Below are 14,314 nucleotides of genomic sequence, written 5' to 3' on the forward strand. Positions count from 1 at the left end.
AGCCTTGTTGAAACGGTTTCTTTCCTTTTACGTCTGAGGCAGAGGAGCTAAATTGTATACAACGTCAAAGAAATGGGGTGGGGATGGACATTGTGTTTTATTAGCTGTTTTTGCAAGTTATTTCATTCTTGTTGTTTGGAGGGTTGTCCCATTATGGAGACCATAGTTTGTTATTGTGCATACTAGGGCTCTCTAGACTGAGGGAAAAAAGCAGGGTAGAGCAGGGGCTGTAAGAGCGACACAAGAATAAAACCTGATGTTGAGAATCCTGCCTTGTGTTGCTTCCATTAAGCTACAAAAGTGGTAGGGGGTGGGGGAGGGCACAGATGGCTGATCAAGTAGGGTTTTGAACAAGCTAAGAGAAAAGGATCTTGTCTTTTTAATAGCGACTTAATGGGATCCCCTTTCTGCTGCAGAGATTTGTCTGTTCTTCTCTATCTCTGCAGCAGAAGAGACCAGAGGCTGGCTTTTTTAATAAAAAGAAAGCTGGGAATTCAGAAACACGATTACAAATATTGTTATGACATATGATATAATAATAATGTAAAAGCCCTAGTAGTGGGGGGTGGGGGGTGGGGAGGGAATGGCTGATGTAAGGACAATGTTAAAGAAAATGGCTGCCGCATAGGCAGGTGAATCTGAATTTTGCCACCCAACAGGGCTGCTAATCTTCTGAAATCACAACTGATCTCAGCACTACAGAGATCCGTTCCCCTGGCAGCTTTGGGGGTGGACCCTCTTGCATCACTTCATTGCTAAGCCCCCTCTCCCTACAACTGTACTCTTCCACCCCCAAATCTACAAGAATTGCTTCATCTAGATCTGACAACTCCACCCCAAACTTTGGAGCAAAGAAGGTTTGAGAAAGATGGGAGAAAAGCTGGGAAAATCTTGGGCAGTGCACAAATGCATCACAACCCCCTCCTTCCCAACAGCATTGAGCCCAGGGAAGATAACCTATGTGAGAATAGCTATTTGCCAGGTAATGTTAATTACCTCCATGCTATGAAGAGCTTCAGCTGCCCATTTATGTATAATTAACCTGTTAAAGGAACAGGACATTTTTCTCCAGCCCATGGGGATGTGTGGCCACCTTAAGGTTCTCGGTTCATCCCAACCAACAAGATAGCGCTGCCTTATTAAGTGATCATCCAAAACTGTTTACAGAACTAGAAACAAGAATGGAACCCAGATTTTGAAGAGTCTGACTACACATGAGGCTGGGAGTTCTGTGACTTTTCAGGGCTCAGGCACCAACTCAGGTCTCCAGAAGTCCTAGTGTTGCCAGATCTCAAGGTAGGACCTCAAGTTTCAAGGCTGGAGCATGCTTCTGAGGATATCTAGAGAAGGAGTAAGAGCAACATCTTTTAGTCCTGTTTGCTCTCTCAGCTAAACTTACCTAGCAGGGTTGTTGTGATGATAAAATGGGGTAATGGAGGATGTATATATGCTGCCCACGTGGAAGACCAAACAAAGGTGTGATAAATAAAATCAAGGCGGCAGGTCATGTTCTGCTCAGATTGAAAACTTGCACAAGTTTTGTTTCACCACCACATCCATCCGGCTCCATAGTGAAGGTTCAGGTACCCCCAGAGCTAGCTTCTGCCCCCATTAGGTCCCACCCCAATCCCACCAGTCTTTACCCCTTGATCTGTCAGGCACAGTCATCTGGTCAGGGTAAAGAATCCCCCAAATCTATGTCCCTTAGCCATAGTAGTGTACTTTGCACTCTTATATCATTTCTAGTGAAAATCAGGAAGTGAGAAGGAAGTAATTCTAGGGATTGCTATAAACCCTATGGTTTTACCCTCATGTACCTCCTAATCTTCCTTGGCAACCCTACTCAGGCACCGTGAGCTGGTTATTGGGGCCTTCTCCTGGATTTCAAGATCTAGGCCTCAGACAACTCACACTTATCAACTGCCTTTTTCCTTTAAGTGTCAATCCAAAGACCAGCCTTCTGTTGTCCAACTCACTTCCTTCCCACCAAAAGACTTCCTGCTGTTTTTCTTCCACTCCCTTGATGATCCCCATGGGGCAAATACCATCACTGTAAAGGGACAGCTTTGTGTGCCAAGATGCCCCCACCCACTACTGGGTGGGAGAGTGTTTATGGCCCATCATGCGAAAAGGGCTGAGAATAGACAGTGACTGGTGGCGAGGGGAAATTCCTGCTCGCTAATGTGTTATCTTCGGCACTACTTCCACCAATACGATGTAGCCTGCTAATTAAAAGAGAGTTTGGCGGAGACCGGAAGACAATGAAGTGAGGATAGGATAAACTTCCTTGGTTCTGTAAACAGTCAGCTACAAAGCAGTAGACATAGTAATGGGAAGGGAAAGGGGGCAAAGGAATTATTTTTTCCTTACTATGATGTAATTAGAATGCCATTCCCTTTGTAGCTAGACAGACAGAATCTTTTTGGGGCGTTGAGCTATCCTAGATCTTGCAGCAAATATTATTTCCTATTTTCCATGAAGAATCCCAGATTTGGGGTACCCATTGGACTGTGTGACAAGCTGTATATGTGATACTGCCCTGTACTGTTTGAGTACATGAAAAGTAATCTGACAAACAAGCTGGGACTGTTCATGAACTGCTGAACTGAGGGATGAAATTTTGTTTCCTCTTCCTAACCAGCAAACAGACTGTGAATCAAACCAGCAAATATTTAAGCATCCCTGATGAAAACAGAGGCATTGTAAGCTTGCCCTGTTGGGGGGGGGGGGGGCAGACAAGGGTGTAATTAGGGTAGGGCAAGCCAGGGCTGTTTGAGGGGGACAACGGGCAATCCAGAGCCCCTCACAAGCCCTGCTCCTGCTGTTAAACTGCACCATCCATGTGGAGTTTGGCATGGGGTGAAGTTCAAGGCTGGGCTGGCCAGGTCTAGCTTTAAACTGTGGGCTCTGCCTTGAAGCCCACAGTTTAATGCTGGAGTCAGCCAGGTGGTGACCAGCCTTGAAAGCCAAGCTCTGCCCTGGGTCCAGCTTTATACTGCTGTCTCCAGATCCAAAGGTCAAGTGACGTCAAAGGCAGAGCTTCAAAGGTGGAGCCAACAGTATCAATCTGGACCCGGCTAGGGCACAGCATGCAGCTCAAGGCTGGGTTCAACCTGGCTGGGTCTAGCTTTAAACTGCAGCTTCAGAAGTGCAGCCTGCAGTTTAAAGCTAAACCTGTCCATGTCCAGCCTTGAGATGTGCCCTCCCCCCCCCCCAAAAAAAAAAACCCCTCCACATGCCCTGGGCATCATATTTAGAAAATATGCCCCTGGGAGTGGGGAATCCTGTGCTTGCAATTGGCCCTGCGCAAAAGGAGAATAAAGCTTCTGCTCTTTCTTTTTCCCCAAGAAGTAATTTTTGCAGACGCTATTGCTAAGTTGCAATGGCACAGAGGAGAGAAAAGATGCCTTGGCTATGATTTCCATCCTGCCCATGAAAAAATACAGGCACCCTGTCCTTTTGCATCCCATCTCCCTACCAGCCCATTCTCCCCATCACAGAATTGCTGATGATTTGACCATGCCAGAAGTCTGGTGGTGTGAGGAATCCCTGGCTCTGCACCCAAGGGACTGCTTAGCTGGCAGCCAGGCTCCTAAGACAGCTTTCATCTCTTTGCGACGTCAGCCTGACAAGGCACTCCCAAGTCATGCCAAGTTTACATTCCTCTCGATTTGCCAGCCACGATAACATCTCGTTTGCCTGCCTGGCAACTCCCCACACAGAGAGTCAGTAAACAACATTTTCCTGCCCCTGAGAAACTCCCTCCGGGTCCCCACCTGAGCTTCCAAGATGGGGGAAGTGAAGGCATCCTTCCTGGTGATAAGACTTGACAGCAGATGTCACTCAGTCTCATTCCTGACAATATATGGTCTGTTCCAGAGATAAATTCCACTATTTGCTCCCTGCTCAGGGTTCTTGACAGCCACGGGACAGAGAAATTTGATAAGCGCAGCATACCCGCAGCTGTGTTTCCATGCAGTCAAAATACAACATTGGTTGGATCATGGTTAAGCTCCGTCTACATGTTACAAAGTCCTTGTTTTATTGAGAAACAACATGAGAGGTTTGCATCGCATGTATGATGAGAGTTTTGTGCCTGCAGGACATACCCTGGGTCTTTTCTGTTTACGATCACAGCATGCAAGAAGAAGAAGCATGTTATTTTTTGCAAGCTGCCCCACAGAGCCGTTATTGGTTTCATTACAAACATCCTATTGCTTACATGACATATTTCTATGTGAGGCAATCACAAACAAAGATCCAGTGTGGGTGTGGGAGGCACAAAAACGGTCACTGCAAGTCTTCACATTGTTCCCTAACAAACATGGTGACTTTATGGGTTTGTTTGGGTTTTTTTTGCATACATGCATGGCTTACTTCACAGCTGTGTGCTTCGCAGTGGGCTTTTCCTGTGTTTTTAAAATTTGAATGGGGTTTCCCCACTGTAAAGGGTCCACAGTTGAGCCATTGGGCCTGCCCCAATTCCTTGTTTGGTCCAACCGGGAGGAACTGCTGTCGTGTGGGTGGGGAAAGCCGAAAGGAAACCTGAAGTGAAATGCATGTTGATTCTCCTTGCTTTCCCTTCACTTTCCCCTGAAAAGTCACACTTTAACCAGTCTCAGAAACCACAGGAGAGGCTGACCTGAGAGCGCTGTTAGTTTTGAAGAGGGGGAAATGTACATGGCTGAGAATCCAATGCAAAGGGGATGTACGCTGAACGTGAGGGAGACCAAATGTGCATAATGGCCCTATAATGTGTAGATGAACTAGGATCCACTTGAGTGGGGGGTGGGGAGGTGTTGGACTAGAATTTGGGAATCCTTGCAAGCTGCTCTGCCATATAAACTCGCTGGATGACTTTGGCCCAGTCACTGTTGCTCATCCTATCCAACCTCACCAGGGTTACCAATTCTGTGCTCCTGAGAGTTAAGTTATAAGCACAGAACTCTGAAACTGTGACTAGGAATAGGACATGTGGAGGATGCGATGACTATATACTGTGTAAATTGGCCTGCAGTGAGATGGGAAAAGAGAGGATGGATCCTTGCAGCCTCTGTCATCAGCCATTGGATTAAGAGTCTCAGGATAGTCCCAACACTTTCACCCAAGCAAGAACAACAGTGACTGCCAATTTATAGACCAAATGTCTATAAATCCTGTCAAACTGTTACAAATCCTGTCAGACCCTTTTGGCTCTACTTCCCTGTCTCCTGAGCAAAGGTCTGCCTCTGTTGATTAATGTAAGCCCCTTTGGAGACAACTGCCCCCAAAATGTATAAACATATAATAAACAAATAGCTCCCACATAAAAAAAGGACAGCTTATTGTTTAGAACTGTGACATTTCTGGTTTTAAAAAGTGCCCAGTGGGTGATGCCACCTAAAAACACTAATGTTCCAAATTCTACCGCTGAGCTCTTCCAAGATTTTTTCCTGTCAGATTCGACAAGGTTTTATCACCCTTGACGTTTTCCTGGCAAATATATGAACACAACAACAGGAATGTAAAAATGACAGGAAATATTGTGTAACAAAAGTGTCCATTATAAATATGCCCAGCAAAAGGTTCTGAGCACATGGTGCTGCCTGATACTGAATGAGATCATTGATCCACCATGATCAATATTGGCTGCTCAGACCAGGAATGGCTCTTCAGGGGCTTAGGAAGTGGTCTTTCCTATCACCTACAACCTGGTGCTTTTACCTGGAAATGCCAGGGATTGATCCTGGGACCTTGTAAAACAGATGCTCCACCATCCAGCCACAATCCCTGCATGTTTCTGATGCTAACAATTCATTAATGAAATAAGTGTAAGCATTTGGACTTCTGCTGGTTCTGAGGAAATCGCTGATTTTCCATTTTGTTTCTTTGAAGCCTGACCTAAAGGCAGTTCCACCTTGCAAGGAAAGCTAGTTGTGATCTTTGTGGGCCAATATGAAGCTTGGTTTAGCTTTTACCACCCAAGCAGTGAAAAAGTGCCGGGTGTCTCCCCACACACACACAGGCCCTTCCGCACACGCAAAATAATGTGTTTTCAAAACACTTTCACAACTGTTTGCAAGTGGATTTTGCCATTCCGCAGTTTCAAAGAGCATTGAAAGCAGTTTGAAAGTGCATTTTTCTGCATGTGCGGAATGAGCCAAAGAAAGAAAAATATATGTCACTGTTATCAGCTCTTGGATTCATTTGTTCTGCTGAAGAACAACAAAATAGTGAAAATGGACTGAAGAGATTAAGAATAGACTCCTGGCATGGGAGGTCATTGCCCATGGACAGGGAGTTCTACAAACGCTGGCCAACCAGGAAGAGAGGTCTTAGATGTATGTTTCCCCATCTCATAAACAATCCTTTGAACGCAAAGTAAACACTCAGAGCCTGTCGTCCTCTCTTTCCTCACATGGGGGCTTTAACAACAACTTCTGTTCCTTCACATTCTATAGCATGGAAGCAATTGTTATCCTCTGACAGCATCCAGAACGTTCTGTGATAAAGGAGCTGGCACAATGACTCTGGGTCTTCTTCTGCTTGACTCCAGCCTGAACGGCTAGGCAATCCTGGAGTGTATTAAAGTTCTGAGGAGTTTCTCCTAGAGCTGTATAGTAGATTTAAGCAGGGGTGCCAACATCCAGGTGAGACCTGGAGTTACAAGTGATCTCTAGACTATCTAGATCAGTTTCCCTGATGGTAGGGGGCCTTTATGGCATCATGAAGCACCCTGCCCAGAAATTTGCCAAGCTGAAGTTGGTAACCCTAGGCCTGAGCCATCCTGGTGTCAATGATGTGAAGATCCACAACCCATAGGAAAAACTGGTTCTAATGTACCCATGAACAATGGGTAGGATAGCCAAGATAGGATCCTCACAATGTTGGGTATCATGGGTTTCTTTGAATGTCAATATGGAAAAAATGCAAACCCAACAGGTGTTATTGTCTTTTTTGTCCCCCTTGTGGGGCTTAAAGAAGAAGAAGAAGAAGAAGAAGAAGAAGAAGAAGAAGAAGAAGAAGAAGAAGAAGAAGAAGAAGAAGAAGAAGAAGAAGAAGAAGAAGAAGAAGAAGAGTTGGATTTATATTCCCCCTTTCTCCTGCATTATGGAAAGATCTGGGAAATACAGTTTTACATCTCAGCTCAGTCCACAGGGTTCTCCTGGGCCATGTGGGGTTGCCAAATCCAGTTGAGGAAATTCCTAGAGATTTGGGGGCAGAGCCTGAGAAGAGTGGGGCTTGAGTAGGGGAGGGAACTAAGCAAGGATGTGATGCCATGCAGTCTACATTCCAATGCTGCCATTTCTTCCAGGGGAACTGATCTTTGAATGCTGTAGCCTATGATTCCTGAACAACTCTAAGCTCCAACCTGAAGGCAGGCAACTAGTGGTGGGATCCAAAAATTTTAGTAACAGTTTCCCATGGTGGTGGGATTCAAATTGTGGTGTGGCGCCAATTGGGCTGGGCGGGGCACGACGGGGGTGTGGCCAGGCATTCCGGGGGTGGGACATTCCTGGGCGGGGTTGGGGCAAAGATGCAGCCGCTGCGCCGGTCCTTAGGCAGGAAACGAATGCACGCAGGCGCAGGCTGCCACGCATGCCGGTGCACCTCCTGCTAGACAGCTTCAAGTTCTGCATGCTACTGCTGAGAGGAGGGGTGTAACTAAGGCAAAAATCACGTGGCAAAATCACCAATTAGTAACCCCCTCTCGGCACACACAAATAATTAGTAACCTACTCTCGGGAACCTGTGAGAACCTGCTGGATCCCACCTCTGCAGGCAACCATACAAGCCAGGCACTTAATGTTTAACTACAGAATCCATGTGGCGTCTCCAAGAGCTGTGTGGCCAGATTCAGCTCGCAAGCACAGTATGGAAAGAGGAGGGGCTTCAGCCTTCCCTCTTGTGCCATTTTCCTGCGTCAAAATGGTCCCAGGGCACTTGAGAAAGCTACATGTGGCACAGATTGGGTCAGAGGGTTAACGACCTGACATGCCACATCGATATATCTAATTGCCAAATGTGCCCCATATCTGCTGATAGCTAAATCTGTGGATTCGGGACACACAGACTCCCTAGACCTGCAGAAAAATCTGACATTTAAAACATTGGTGGGGGTTAAATTCCCCCCACAAATGCTTTTGTTTATGTAGAGAATGTATTTACCTCAATCAGGCGGTGGTGGTGCTGGCTGGGATCAGCACCAGGCCCAGCATCAGGGCCTTAGCGGCTCCCAACAGGGACCTCAGCGATCTGGGTGAATTGCCAAGAGGGATGGGAGCCTCAGTGCCTGCCCTGACTAGTCTAGGCAAGCCGGGGGGGGGGGGGGGGATTTCAGAGAAAGGAGATGGGGGGAGGGGAATAAGCAAGGGGGGAACAAAATGGGATGGCTGTTTCCACAAATTTCTTGCTGGTCCCGCATGCATATTGTCAAATTGAGGTTTTAGGCTAACTAACCTCACAGGATTGTTAGGAGGATAAATAATTAATACATTTCAACATGAGCTAAAATTCCCATCACTGAATGAAGGGTAGAAGGAGTAGGCATTTTCCTCATACACCAGGGAGCTAACGTTATCGGTCATATTTTGCACCTACCCTCCTTTGGACGTTCTACAGCTGTCTCCAGCAATGTAATTGTGTGCTATTATGTCGAGCCATTTTCAAAGGAGCTTTTGGGATTTCCAGTTCCTTGCATATGCAATAGTGTGGGAACAACCCATTAAACAGAGTTAATAAGTCCAGGGCCCTGACCCTGAGCTACTGGCAGACTGCGCATGTGCCCCACTGGTACCCACATTCACAGTTACAGATTCTATTTCCTCTCATGGCATTCTTTGGAAAACAGGAAATGTGCATTAAATATCAAATGCTAGAGTCTCACAGGCAGTTATAGCTGGAGAATGGCTTCAGGGACTGAAATTCCCATTCAAGGGAGTTTAATTGTGTTTGGGGAGCCAGCATGGTGTAGTAAAGAGAAGTGGACTTTAATCTGATTAACTGGGTTTGTTTCCCCACTCACCTGCTAGGTGAACTTGGGCTAGAAACAATTCATTCAGAACTCTCTCAGCCCCACCTATCTCACAAGCCATCTGTTGTGGGGAGAGGAAGGGAAGGAGTTTGTAAGCCATTTTGGTTGAGAAAAGTGGGGTATAAATCCAAACTCCTCCTCCTTGTCTTCTCCTTCTCCTTGAGTCTGGTTTTAAAATACTACTGGAACTGCTGGATTCTTTAGCTCTTTTCAGATAAGATCTCTGATACCCAGAGACTTGGGGGGAGCGAACTTCCAAGCAGTTGTGGGGAATGATTAGAGTGACTATTGCTTGTGGCACTTCATAGCATAATATTTTGGTGGCTTGAATTCCATTTGATGAGCCGCAGTGTCGCTTATACTACAAAAAATATGGTAGTCTTTAAGATGCCACAAAATTCTTTGGGTTTTGCTAGGATATAAGTATGTACAGAAATTGCTGCACTGTAATTTATATGCAAATTTGAGCTAAATAGGAACTGCGAGTGAAAGCAGTTATTCCCTCTTACAGGTTTATTACTTTTTACTCTGCCAATTCTCAAGAGTTGCTCCAGACTCCAATCTATTTGAATTACTTTCTTTTGAGACAGGGTCTTATTTTCATCTCTGCAATGCAATGCAATTTAACACGAGAAGCAGCCACATGCAGAGCTACACAGAAGCAAGTCCCATTTTATTCAGTGGAGCTTACTTGCAGGAATTTGTTAAGGATTGCAGCCTATGTTTTAGAATACTGGGCCAACTAGCCTCCCAATGCAATAACTCCCAGACTCTTGCCCTGTTGGGTCGTCTCTTTATATCCTTGTGTATACAAACCTCAGTCAACTGAATGCAACACTTCGTGCATCAGACCCACTGGACTCGGTCTAATGAAAGCTTCTGCCAGAATAATGTTTGTCTTTATGGCATTAAAAGTATCTTCACTGTTTGGGCTGTAGCACGCTAGTACAGCATTCCCTCTGGAATATGTAAATACACAGTAAGCATATTATTTACAACTGGGTTGTTTAAAAGGACATACTTAATTTGATGTAAAATGCCGATGCTTTTCCAAGTAAATCAAATCTGTCTTTTTCAAAACCCCAGCCCAGTAAACTCTTCACAAACAGAAACATTGTTTTTGGCTTCTGATATTCTTATCCCTACTTCTGCCTCTTGCCCCAGAAGCAGCTTCCACACCAGTAATAGTAAATATGCACTTGGAACAACATGGGGGGGAAGTGTTGGGAGATCATTTTCAGCAAAGAAGGGCAGGTGAGGAAAGGGTCACACACTGCTGTTGCCAACATCCAGGTGGTGGCTTATTACAACTGATCTCCAGGCGACAAAGATCATTTCCCCTGGAAAAAGACAGACTGAGCAGTGGGTGGTACTCTTCTGTTTTTGAAAAAACTAATATACATACATACATAAGCCTTTATTGGCATAGTCAGAAAAAAGTTACATGAATTCCTCCCCAAGGGACCTATTAGCTGGACAGGCCAAAAGCACATGGCCCCTTTCTCTTTGCCATTCTAAACCTGTTATTATCTATTGTTGTTGAGGGAAGGAAGAGGGAGGGGTGGCATGCAAGGGAAGGGGAGTGAGGGAGGGGAGTGAGTGAGAGGTGGCATGCAAGGGAGGGGAAGGAGGGCCCCGGCATCTGGATATGGCCCACCCACCCTAGCGGAGGGAGGGGAAGGGGAGGGAGGGGTGGCATGCAAGGGAGGGGAGGGAGGGGGCCCGGCATTTGGACATGGCCCACCCACCCTAGCAGAGGGAGGGGAAGGGGAGGGAGGGGTGGCATGCAAGGGAAGGGGAGTGAGGGAGGGGAGTGAGTGAGAGGTGGCATGCAAGGGAGGGGAAGGAGGGGCCTGGCATCTGGACATGGCCCACCCACCCTAGCGGAGGAGGGGAAGGGGAGGGAGGGGTGGCATGCAACAATTGCATGGATACATGATAGATAAAAGGCCCCACAGGGAGCACAACAAATACGTTCTACTGGGAACTCTCAACTTGGAAAAAACTAATATAAGTAGTGCCAGATAGGAGTAACACAATTCCTTTAACAACCTTTTAAGAAACTTAATATTTGTGGAGTATCCTATGATTCCCCCTCCTCACAAAATATTTTAAAAATACTGATTTTTACAGGTTTAAAATAAAGCAGGTTTGTGTGTGTGAAGAATGGGTCGTCAATGGTCTGTGCACAAATAGAAGACGACTTCATGTTGGCCCATGGGAGTGGGGGAGAGAACACAGAATGTGTGTGGTTAAAATGGGAGAAATCTGGGTGGAGAAGCGGCCCTCATCTCCCAAATGAAGATTAATACCCTGTTATCTGTTGCCACTTAAAATATTTTTGCATTGAGGAGAACTGAAGAGGTAGCTTAAATATCCTTGTGTCTAGTCTCTGAATCAGTTGATGCCTATGTCAGAAAATGGATTTACAATGACGTTCAACCTTCTTATGCTTTGGCATCAAGTTGCATTTCTAGATCCCCACCTAGCATTTTTCTTTCTCAACAAAGATCTTTTTAAAATTAGCAGGCCAAGGCAGTTTCATGTTCTAAACTGGGGGGGGGGGGGCAGGGGGGGGAGGGAGTTTACAAAAACACATGTGTGTAAGAGCAAACCTTTAGGTGGCATTAGAGTTCTATGACTGAATCTCCCCCAGTGGTTTTTGGCCCTTCAATCATCTGTGCCTCACCTTTGATATGGATTTGTAATACATAACCCCTGATGTAGGGATGAGCCCCGCGAACCCAGCAGAGCCTCAGAAAGAGCGCATGGAATGCCTGTGCCATCTGTGTCCTTCTGGGCACACACGCTCACCCATCCCCCAGACCCCTGTGAGTCACAGGTCATGAACTACCTGACTCATGGTCACCAGGTGTCCCAGACAAAGGGACAAAGGGGCTCTTGCCCCCAGATATGGATTAGACCCAGAAGCGAACGTTTCCTCCCGCACGTAGGCAACCCCACGATGTCATGTATCATATGATATTCTCCCGCTCTCCCGCCTCCCGTTCATGCCCCTATCGTAAACCCTAATAAAAGGTGCCAGGGACTAGCACACGGCAGAGTTTCCAGATCCACGGATCACGCTTCCTGCTGCTGGCTCTCTCCACTGGATGATATCACCGCGTCTCACCTCTTCCTTGCGACCCCCGCGGGCCGACTTCACCCTGAGGTAAAGACTTTAAATCCCTCTGCAAAAAACTGTATTCTTGTTTCCTGAAACCAAAATTGCCTTATTTCCTCTATTCCTAGTAGCAGGGGAAAAATTACAGTCTTCATACATTTCCCTGCTCCACCCTCCCTCCTGAAGGATTACAGTTGCCCCAAAAACAAGGGAACATGAACACATGAAGCTGCCTTATTCTTAATCAGACCATTGGATCAAAGTCTGAATTGCCTCCACTTTGACAGGCAGCGGCTCTCCACAGTCTCAGACAGAAGCCTTTCACATCATCTACTTCCTACTGTTTTTAGCAGGAGATGCTTGAGATCAAATCTGGGACTTTCTGCCTGCAAAGCAGACACTTTGCTACTGAGCCACAGCCCTTTGGAATGCCCTTCAGAATAGTGTGAGGTTTATTGTGCATTAGGTGCTTTCTTCTGGGCTCTTCGATCCTCAGGGGGGTTGTAGTGAGGTCTCCTCATGTTTCTCTGTTTACAGGCAAGGAGGTGCCCCACTGTGTGCTTCATGACTTGCCTGCCATGACTTCCGGATCACTCCCAGTCATCACAGAATTGCTGGTTTTGTTATTAAAGCCTTTAAATTTTCGTATTGATATTTCTGTGTTAGAGCAATATTTTTGTCCTTTTCTCAAAAGCCATCCATAGATCCCCTAGAAATGACCGGGGGGGGGGGGGCAGAAGGAGTGGAACCCCCAAAGTCGCTGTCACTAACTATGGGGCTTTTGGGATCTGTGGCAGCATAACACAGAGTGTGTCTGCAAGGCATTCTCTGCCCCGGAGGAAACATTCCCATGCTTCAGGGCAGAGCAGCAAGATATAATTGGCCTGACAGCAAGCTGGGCTAAGTAGCTGCAGTAGTGCTGTCAGAGATGTAGGAGCTGCTCAGGTCAGCCTGGCCGGTGGCTGCATGTAAATATGTAAAGTCTGTCATACCGATTTTGGAAGGGGTGTCAGAACATGTGTTTAGATGGACAAAATCTAGATGACAGGTGGACCCTCCTTCCAGCAGGTGCCGTGTGCATAATTAGGGCTGTGTGCACAACTGTACCGTGTGCAAAGGCAGATAAGACATGGGCACCTGATTGGCACCTCAATTGTATATAGTTGGCACAGACTACAGGGTAAAGTGTACCTGGAAACACCTGTGGTCTGGCGGAGCACTTTGACAGTAGTTAGCAATAAACAGAACTGCACTGGTGACTGTGTGTCTTTCGGTTCTTGTTTGCATTGCATCCTGCAAGGTGACCTACTCGCGAGTAAGCCGCTGCTTCAACAGGGTGAGCCTCACAGCCATCCTTGTGGCTGCTGCCAGGTCCAGAATGAGTGATCTCTGTGGTACTCTCAGCACTTCAGGGGTTTGGCCCTGCTCCCTCCTGCCACTGGCTGGCTGCTCTCTAAGGCAGTGGCCATTTGGGAATTTTCCTGATATGTTCAAAGTCTGATTCTTTGATGACGTCAGAACCTTGCCACCAGCTTCCCCAGTATGGTGATCTTCATACTTTTTAATGCCAAAACTACACTGGGAGATTTGAATCATGGAATCATACGCAGTTTGGCTTACAGTTCAACACACCCGGAAGAACGTAAAAGAAGCCAATTGCACCAGGCAAAGCTGCATGAGATTGACTGGAGTCACAGTCGCATTCATCATCACGGAATTCACCTTCCAAGCTGCTCCAGTGCTCAGTGTGAATTGGAGTGCTGCAAGGAGGTGGGGAGGAGCATTGGCTTTCTCTCCTATGCCATTTTCCCCAGATAAAACAGCTGGGTGGGTCCCTGTTTGCCTCTTTCTTAGGCTCCACATGTCCAGAGATCATCTGACAAACATGGAGCCCAAGCTGTAAATTGTGACAATGTGCTTCAAATGAAGTGGGGTGGTGGTTTCCGAATGATCGTTAAGGCACTTTACAAAGCTTGTGTTACTCTGGCTTCCATCTCCTAGACTGCAGTAGCTCTCAGCGAGTGTAGATAACTACCTTTAATCTGTCTCTAATTGTAATTGCCTTGCAGCTGTCATCTTGCCACATTTGTCTTGCTTAGTTAACATACAAGGAAATGAGCATCCTGCAAGAGAATTGCATTTGTATTGGCAACTAACAGTGCAGTTCTAAGCAGAGT

Source organism: Sphaerodactylus townsendi, linkage group LG12 (assembly GCF_021028975.2).
Source record: "Sphaerodactylus townsendi isolate TG3544 linkage group LG12, MPM_Stown_v2.3, whole genome shotgun sequence".
Lineage (NCBI taxonomy): Eukaryota > Metazoa > Chordata > Lepidosauria > Squamata > Sphaerodactylidae > Sphaerodactylus > Sphaerodactylus townsendi.